This window comes from Narcine bancroftii, chromosome 10, assembly GCF_036971445.1.
Source record: "Narcine bancroftii isolate sNarBan1 chromosome 10, sNarBan1.hap1, whole genome shotgun sequence".
Taxonomy (NCBI): domain Eukaryota; kingdom Metazoa; phylum Chordata; class Chondrichthyes; order Torpediniformes; family Narcinidae; genus Narcine; species Narcine bancroftii.
This window is the reverse complement of record NC_091478.1, coordinates 61,353,164-61,361,415: the sequence shown is the minus strand read 5'-3', so window position 1 is coordinate 61,361,415 and position 8,252 is coordinate 61,353,164. Positions and strand designations below refer to the sequence as shown.

The 8,252-nt window shown below is 40.9% G+C and overlaps 1 long non-coding RNA gene across 3 annotated transcripts; it reads left to right on the top strand.

Moving 5' to 3' along the window:
- Nucleotides 1–243: 243 nt before the first annotated feature.
- Nucleotides 244–5,569, top strand: LOC138743946 (uncharacterized). 3 transcript variants are annotated; one of them, XR_011345133.1, is made up of 4 exons: nt 305–430; nt 2,753–2,888; nt 3,872–3,967; nt 5,423–5,569. It is a non-coding gene; the product is annotated as an uncharacterized lncRNA (long non-coding RNA). The 3 variants fall into 3 exon arrangements; XR_011345132.1 differs by lacking the exon at nt 3,872–3,967 and having other exon boundaries at nt 316–430; XR_011345131.1 differs by lacking the exons at nt 3,872–3,967; nt 5,423–5,569 and having other exon boundaries at nt 244–430; nt 2,753–3,254.
- The last annotated feature ends 2,683 nt before the right edge of the window (nt 5,570–8,252 follow it).

The following is an 8,252-nucleotide window of genomic DNA, read 5'->3' as shown; positions in this document are numbered from 1 at the left end:
GCAGCGTGGGCTCATGGGCCAGAAGGGCCTGTTATCATGTTGCCTCTCCAAATTTAGGGAAAAAATTAAATTTACAAATGTCTTAAATGGAAAGGCATGACACAATGCATTAATCCTGCACTGTGTACCCCAGTCATGACAGGCTGGTAAGCAGCTGTTCTTTTTTGGGTGACAAATGACTTCATAAATGAGTGAGTCACTCAGCACAGAAACAGAACCTTCTCCCCACTGATTATGTGCTGTCCTTCAGCACTCATTTGTGCTCGTCCCCTCTTGTTCTCCCCATGTTTATAGCAGCTCTCCCCCCACCCCCCCCCCATCCCAGATATCCTATTATGACCTAACAATTCTCTCAATTTTGTTTGGGACTAAAGAGACTTTGTTAGCACCTAACAAAGGAACAGCCATGGCAAAACTTCACCAGATTAGGGTAAATTCAAGAAAAGTTTTTTTTAAATTAAACTAATAATAACATGAAATTTCTTACTTATCTCAAACTTAAACCCCCACTATGTCCAAATGTCAATATGTGTGTGTGTGTGTGTTAAAGTCCCAAACTTTGAAAAGTCCATTTTAAGACTTCAGCATCATTTTGGTCTTGCCCGAAGGTCTTAAATTTTCAGTTCAGAAATAATTATAAAGCTCTTTTAAACATTATATCTTCAGGTCTCTTTAACTCACAATTCTTTCGATGAGTTGTCTATCAGAGAGATTTTCTTCAGATGAGTGTTTTGTGTTCCAAACTATGAAATCGCCCTCTTTATCTTAGAGACAGAGGTGGGTTTATTTATTTCAAAGCCATTTATTCTGTGTTCCTCTTTTCCAGGAGTAACATCGGCAGCTTCACCCCCCCCCCCCGCCCCTCCCCCCCTTTGCAGGGAAATATTGCTGCTGGCCAGTTCTGCATCTTAACAGAACAGCAGGTTTTTTCTTCAACTCAACACTTTGTCTTTCATTTCAACAATAGATTTCTGACATTTTTTCACACTGATGTGCTAAAAGCATCTAAGTCCACTTATACCTCCGGGTTGTCTGCTCGTGGTCGTGCGTTTATAAAGGTGCTTCTAAAATAACACATATTGTTTTCAGTATCTCAAGAACCATCATAAATCCTTTCATCTCTTGGCTTCAACCTGCAATCAGCAGCCATTAATACAAAGGCAATTGGTGATACTGAAACCAATGACCAGCTGCAAAGAACCATGTGTTTCTGTTTAAAATGCTAATGTGTTGTCCTTGTTTCCCTGACCACCCAAAACAAACTTATTAAACAATAGTTTAAATATCGTTTTAACAAACTAAGGATTAATATTAACCCAGATCAGTTACACCTAGAACCACTAAAGTTCAAGTTCAGATTTATTGACATCACATACAAACCTGAGATTTTTTTTTCTTGTGGGCCAGGCAGAATTTCTACTTATCACAAGATCACAAGATATAAGAGTAGAAGTCGGCCCACTAACCCATCGAGTCTGCTCCACCATTCTAATCACATGCTGATCCATCCTCCCACTCAGCCCCACTCCCCAGCTTTCTCCCCGTAACCCTTAATGCCCTGACTAATCAAATACCTGTCAATCTCTGCCTTTAATACACCTAACGACTTCGCTTCCACAGCTGCCCGTGGCAACACATTCCACAGACACAAGTGCTCTGACAAAACATTTTTTTTCCGCATCTCTCTTTTAAATTTACACCCTTTTATCCTGAAATTGTGCCATCTTGTCCCAGAATCCCCTGCAATGGGAAACATCCTTGCCACATCTACTCTGTCCAGGCCTTTCTGTATTTGAAATACCTCTATGAGATCCCACCCTCCCATCCTTCTGTACACCATCGAGTTACAGTTTAGGAGCCAACATCATTTCTTGTATGCTCTTTCATTCCTGGTATCATTCTAGTAAATCTTCTCTGAACTCTCTCCAAGTCCAGTATGTCTTTTCTCGATAAGGCATCCAAAACCGTATGCAGTATTCCAAGTGAGGACTCACTGGTGCTTTATAGAGTCTCACCATTACATCCCTGCTCTTGTATGCTACCCCTCTAGAAATAAATGCCAACATTGCATTCACCTTCTTCACCACCAACTCAACCTGGAGGTTAGCCTTTATAGGGTATCCTACACAAGGACTCCCAAGTCCCTTTGCACCCGGAATTTTGAATTTTCTCCCCATCTAATAGTCTGCCTGTCTACTTCTTCTACCAAAGTGCATGACTGTACACTTTTGAACATCATATTCCATCTGCCACCTCTTTGTACAGTCTACTAATCTATCCAGGTCTCACTGCAGTCTTTCTGTACCCTCAGCACCACCTCCCCAACCACCTATTTTGGTATCATCTGCAAATTTAGATACAACCCCGCTTATTCCATAATCCAAATCATTTATATACAACATAAAAGAATCGGCCCAACACCGACCCCTGTGGAAGACCACTGGTAACCGGTAGCCAACCAGAATAGGATCCCTTTATTCCTACCCTCTGTTTCCTGCCGACTAGCCAATGCTCTACCCGTGCTCTACCCTTCCTGTAATTCCACGGGCTCTCATCTTGTTTAGCGGCCTATGTGTGGCACCTTGTCGAAGGTCTTTTGAAAATCCAAATACACAACATCCACTGCATCTTCACACCGCCTCCCCCCCACACCCCCCGCTCCATCCCACTTGTGATCTCTTCAGAAAATTGCAATAGGTTTTCCTTTAAGGAAACTATGCTGACTCAGGCCTATCTTTTCACGCACCTCCAGGTATTCCGTAACCTCATCCTTGAAGATCGATTCCAACATCAGTAGTGCAAAGAAAAACAATACTCAAGTAAAGATACACACACAAAAGAGAGAAATGTAAATAAAGAAAGAAATGTGAACAAACTGACTGCACAAAGTAAGAGTCCTGAAATGAATCCCAGATTTGTTGTTGAGGAGTCTGATGGTGGAGGGGGTAGCAACTGTTCCTGAATCTGGTGGTGTGCTCCACCACACGAGCGGTAACTTACGGTGATCAGTTAACCCAGCAGCTCACGCCTCTTTGCGATGTGGGAGGAAACCTGAGCCTTTGTCGGAAACCCAGGAGTTCACAGGGAGAGCTTGCCAACTCCACCCAGACAACCCTCCAGGTCGTTGGAGCGATGAGGCAGTGCCTGTACTAGCAGGTGTCTCTCTCTTTCTCTGCTGTCCCAGCCTACAAATTGTACCCCAAAAGTCAAATCATGCAATGAAATGAATAAAGCAAAATTTTTAAACTGAGAAATAGTTGACCTTAAACTATGTGGTTAATCCCAGTATCATCACCAGTGGCTCAAATTTCTTTAAATTTCCTTTAACATCATTACATATTCAGTATTTTTCTCACTTTTCCTGACAACTCAAATTGTAAAACAACTGCACTTGCCCCGATTCTCCTGCCACCCCCCACCTTCACTGAGGGTAATTTACCACAGCCCATTAGCCTTTCAATCCTTTTGGACATGCCGGAGACACAAAAGCCACGAGGCCACAGGGAGAGCGTGCAAACTTCACATAGGCAGCTTTTGGGATCAGGGCTGAGCCAGGACCACTGGAGCTGGGAGGTAGCATTGTTGTTTCCATTGCAGTGGGAGCCCTTCCCATCCACCTTCCCCAACCTTCTAAACCTCCCTGACTCACATTTCAATTCCAAATAAGCTGACTGAAAACTCACCTGCTCTTTGCAAGTGAATGCTCAGTTGACATTCGTACCAATTCAAATCAGTGGGCATAAATTGGCAGATAACAGCACCCTGCTGGACTCTTTGATATAATTACATTCCAGGTTGCATCCTCAATGCCTGAAAGTATTGCTGGTGGTAATTCTTCCATTTGTCATTCTCCCTACTTCTCTCTTCTGAGGTCTGATGGTGATATGCTTCCACTCTGGTTCCCTGGGGTTGAAAGGCATCCGACGAGGACCATGGATGGGACGGGAGGTCCCTGTCAAGGCATAAAGTTGGTAGACCATTCTTTCTGCTGTCTTCACTGAATCTGTTCTGAGGACATAAGGTTTTTTTGTTAATTTTTCATTTAAAAAAAATTAGGCCTACAGCACGGTAACAGGTCTTTTCGTCCCAAGAGTCCGTGCCACCCAATTTAGACCCAATTAACCCGGACCCCTGTCACATTTCGCACGGTGGGAGGAAACGAACTCTTGGGGAAAATCCACGCAGACACTTCTTACAGACACCGCGGGTTTCGAACCCCGGTGCCATTCACTGGTGCTATAATGGCATTGTGCTAACCACTACGCCAACCATGCCATCCCATTCTCGGTGCCTTCTCGAATGGAGGGCAATCAGGGGACAGAGCTTCCCCATGGGGACAGTCAGGGTATTACAGTTCTTCAGCGAGGCTTGAGCACATCCTTGTATTGTTGCCTGTGTCCTCCTGAGGCCAGTGCCAAGTGCCTGTCCCAGGAGTAGAATGTGGGTCCCAGGCATGAAATGTTCTGTCTATTGGAACCAACTGAATTCATTGGGATCTCAATGCCTGGGAGCTTGTCTTGGGCGAGAACACTGATGTTGGTTCACATTGCTCCAGGGGATTTGAAGGATTTTGTGGAGACACCATGGTGTTACCTCTCTAGTGCTTTGAAGTACCTTTCACTGATATTCCATCTCAGAGACACATGAGAATCACTGCGGTCCAATAAACCTTCCACCACTCCTTTCCCCAGTGGTCAAACTCTGTACGGATAATTTAGAGGTGGCTTGAGTTTCATCCTTGAGGTTTGCTGTTATTGAGATGTGTCTCCTCTGTCAGGGAAGGTGTCTGAATCTGTCTTTGACATGGATTATCATTGCAGTTCACAAACCTCTTCAGCCCATTTATGATGGTCCTTTTCAGGTCTTAAAATGCCACCCGAAGACTTTTGTGATCGACATAAATAGAAAAGCTGACACGGTTTCCATCAAGAGGTTGTCGCCAGTGATGGTTCAGAGTCAGAGGACTAGTTGCACCCTTGCCAGTCAGCCTGTCTTGCACAATCGTTCAAGGTTTGGCTGGACCGTCAGCCCTCTAGACCGTTATGTAGTGGGACAATTCTTTGCATGGCTCCAAGATGCGGAAGGGGAGGGGGTGTGGCTGTTGTGGTCACATACATACCTTTATCAGGAGGGGGAGAATGAGAGTATCAAGATCACCCATGTGGCAGTGGAACCAATGAGAAGGTGAGAGGAGTTTAACTCCCAGAACCACGTTATCTAACACAGCTCCCAAAACTATTTTGCCCCAACCAGCACAAAAGATTGTTGGAATTCTTTTTTTTTTGGTGCTGCAAGCAATATACTGTCAGAATCATCAACTTCAATTAATTTATGAGGGGTGAGTACATTGGCAAAGATGACATTCACTTAGTGCATTACTCAAACAGGGCTCAAGTAATCATTGAGGACCCTCTCCTTCCAGCACTCAATAACTTTGACCCACTACCATCTGGAAGGAAGTAGAGGAGCAGAAAAATTATGACTGCCACAGTGGGAAATCGCTTCTTCCATCAAGCTACAAGATTAATGAATGGTGTCCTGTAAACAAGTAAATTTTTCCAAAACAGTTGTCGATATTTCTATTATATATTTATGTATATAATGAATGATTATGTAATGTCCATGCATGGGATCTGTGGTCTGGAGAATTGTGTCGGGTGTATATGTACATTCAGATGCTAATACACTTGAACTTGACATCATTTATTCCCCATCCCCCAATGTCAACAAGGAGTTGTTTTTTTCAATTTTATTTTTCACACTATGAACCATATTGACCAAAATACACAAAAAACATTTCCCTCTTGAAATATACACTGTCATTTTCTCCCCTTTTCCCCCTCCCTTCCCTCCCACCCACTAAATGTTCAACATATACAATACATTAAACCCATTAAACAATGTCATCACACAATGAAAATAAACAAGAAAATTGTGTCATCTACTTTTACACACTGGGTCAGTTCACTTTGTCTTCTCATTCTGTCATTTTAGGGGGTGGAGGTCCACGGTAGGAGTTCTCTGTTGTGTTCCATGTACGGTTCCCAAATTTGTTTGAATACTGTAATGTTATTTCTTAAATTATATGTTACTTTTTCCAATGGAATACATTTATTCATTTATATGTATTATTGCTGTATTCTCAGGCTCTCTTCTGATTTCCAGGTTGACTTCATACATTTTTTTGCTACAGCTAAGGCTATCATAATAAATCTTTTTTGTGCTTCATCCAAATCGAGGCCAAGTTCTTTACTTCTTATATTACTTAGAAGAAAGATCTCTGGATTTTTTGGTATGTTATTTTTTTGTGATTTTATTTAATTCCTGATTTAGATCTTCCCAAAACTTTTCCACGTTCTCACATGCCCAAATTGCACGTACTGTTGTTCCCGTTTCCTTCTTACAGCGAAAACATCTGTCTGATACTGTTGGGTCCCATTAATTTAACTTTTGGGGCGTGATATATAGCCTGTGTAACCAATTATATTGTATCATGCGTAACCTCGTGTTTATTGTATTTCTCATAGTTCCAGAGCATAGCTTTTCCCATGTTTCATTCTTTATCTTTATGTTTAGATTTTGTTCCCACTTTTTTTTGGGTTTACAGCTTATTTCATCGTTCTCTTTCTCTTTCAGTTTGATGTACATGTTTTTTTTATAATCTTTTAATTATCATTGTGTCTGTAATCACATATTCAAAATTGCTTCCTTCTGGTAACCTCAGTCTGCTTCCCAATTTGTCCTTCAAGTAGGTTTTCAGTTGGTGGTATGCAAACATTGTACCATGAGTTATACCATATTTGCACTTCATTTGTTCAAAAGATAATAATTTATTTCCCGAAAAACAATTTTCTATTCTTTTGATCCCTTTTCTCTCCCATTCTCTAAAGGAAAGGTTATCTGTTGTGAAGGGGATTAGTTGATTTTGCATCAATATTAATTTTGGTAGTTCGTAATTTCTTTTTTCCTTTACATCGTATAGACCAATATCTCTACTTAACTCAGATTATAAGATAATAGCTAAATTATTAGCAAACAAATTGGCCGACTGTGTACCAAAAATAGTAAAACTAGATCAAACTGGATTTATTAAGAAAAGATGAACAACGGACAATATCTGTAAGTTCATTAACTTAATCCATGGTTAAGGAAACCGTAACGAATCCATAAGGAAACAAGACGCCAATAGTAGTAGTTGCCTTAGACGCAGAGAAAACCTTTGACAGAGTAGAATGGAATTATTTATTCAAAGTACTACAGACCTACCAGAGAAATATATTAATTGGATTAAAGCATTATATAAGGGACCATTAGCAAAGGTGACAGTAAATGGATATATATCAAACCAATTTAAATTAAGCAGGTCAACTAGGCAAGGATGTCCACTATCTCCCTCACTGTTCGCGTTAGCTTTAGAACCCTTGTCAGAACTGATAAGAACAGAAAATAAAATAAGAGGGATAAAAATAAAAGAGAAGGAATATAAAATCAGTCTATTTGCAGATGACGTTATAATATACTTAACAGAACCAGAATTATCAATAAAAGAATTACATAAGAAATTGAAGGAATATGGAGAAGTATCGGGGTACAAGATTAATGCAAATAAAAGTCAAGTGATGCCAATGAATAATGTGGATTTCACAAAGTTTAAGAAAGAATCACCATTTAAATGGCAAACACAAGCAATCTGATATCTAGGTATTCAACTAGATAATAATCTAGGCCATCTATGCAAGTTAAATTATCAGCCATTAATGAAGAAATTATAAGATGACTTAGAATGGGGGGGGGGGGGGGCGTGGCAAGATGGCGTAGAGTCTAGATGTGCAATCTCGACCTCTCTGGCCAGACTTTTAAATACCCATTTTTTTAAACCTTTGTTTTCAAGTTTAAACTTTTTAAATTTTAGTATAAAGTATTAAGGAATTATTATGGCCACTAATAGTAAAAAGACTAAACCACAAGTTCATAAGAAGTTACATTTTTGAACTGCTGAAGATTTGGGGCCTAGACAACTTTAAACAGCCCTAGGCTCAATCTCTTCATTGTCTAAACCCCAAAGATTACCTGTGGGGGCTGAATAAAACCTATTACTCACCAAATGAAGGATGGCGCTGGAATTACCCGTTCTCCGGAAGAAGGTGCATGTTCCCAAGAAGTGGACCCTGATTTGGAAAGCCTTTCGATTTCAATGGAGGGAGCACGCAGGAAGACAACTCCATTGTTGGAAATGCATCAGGTAGCATTTC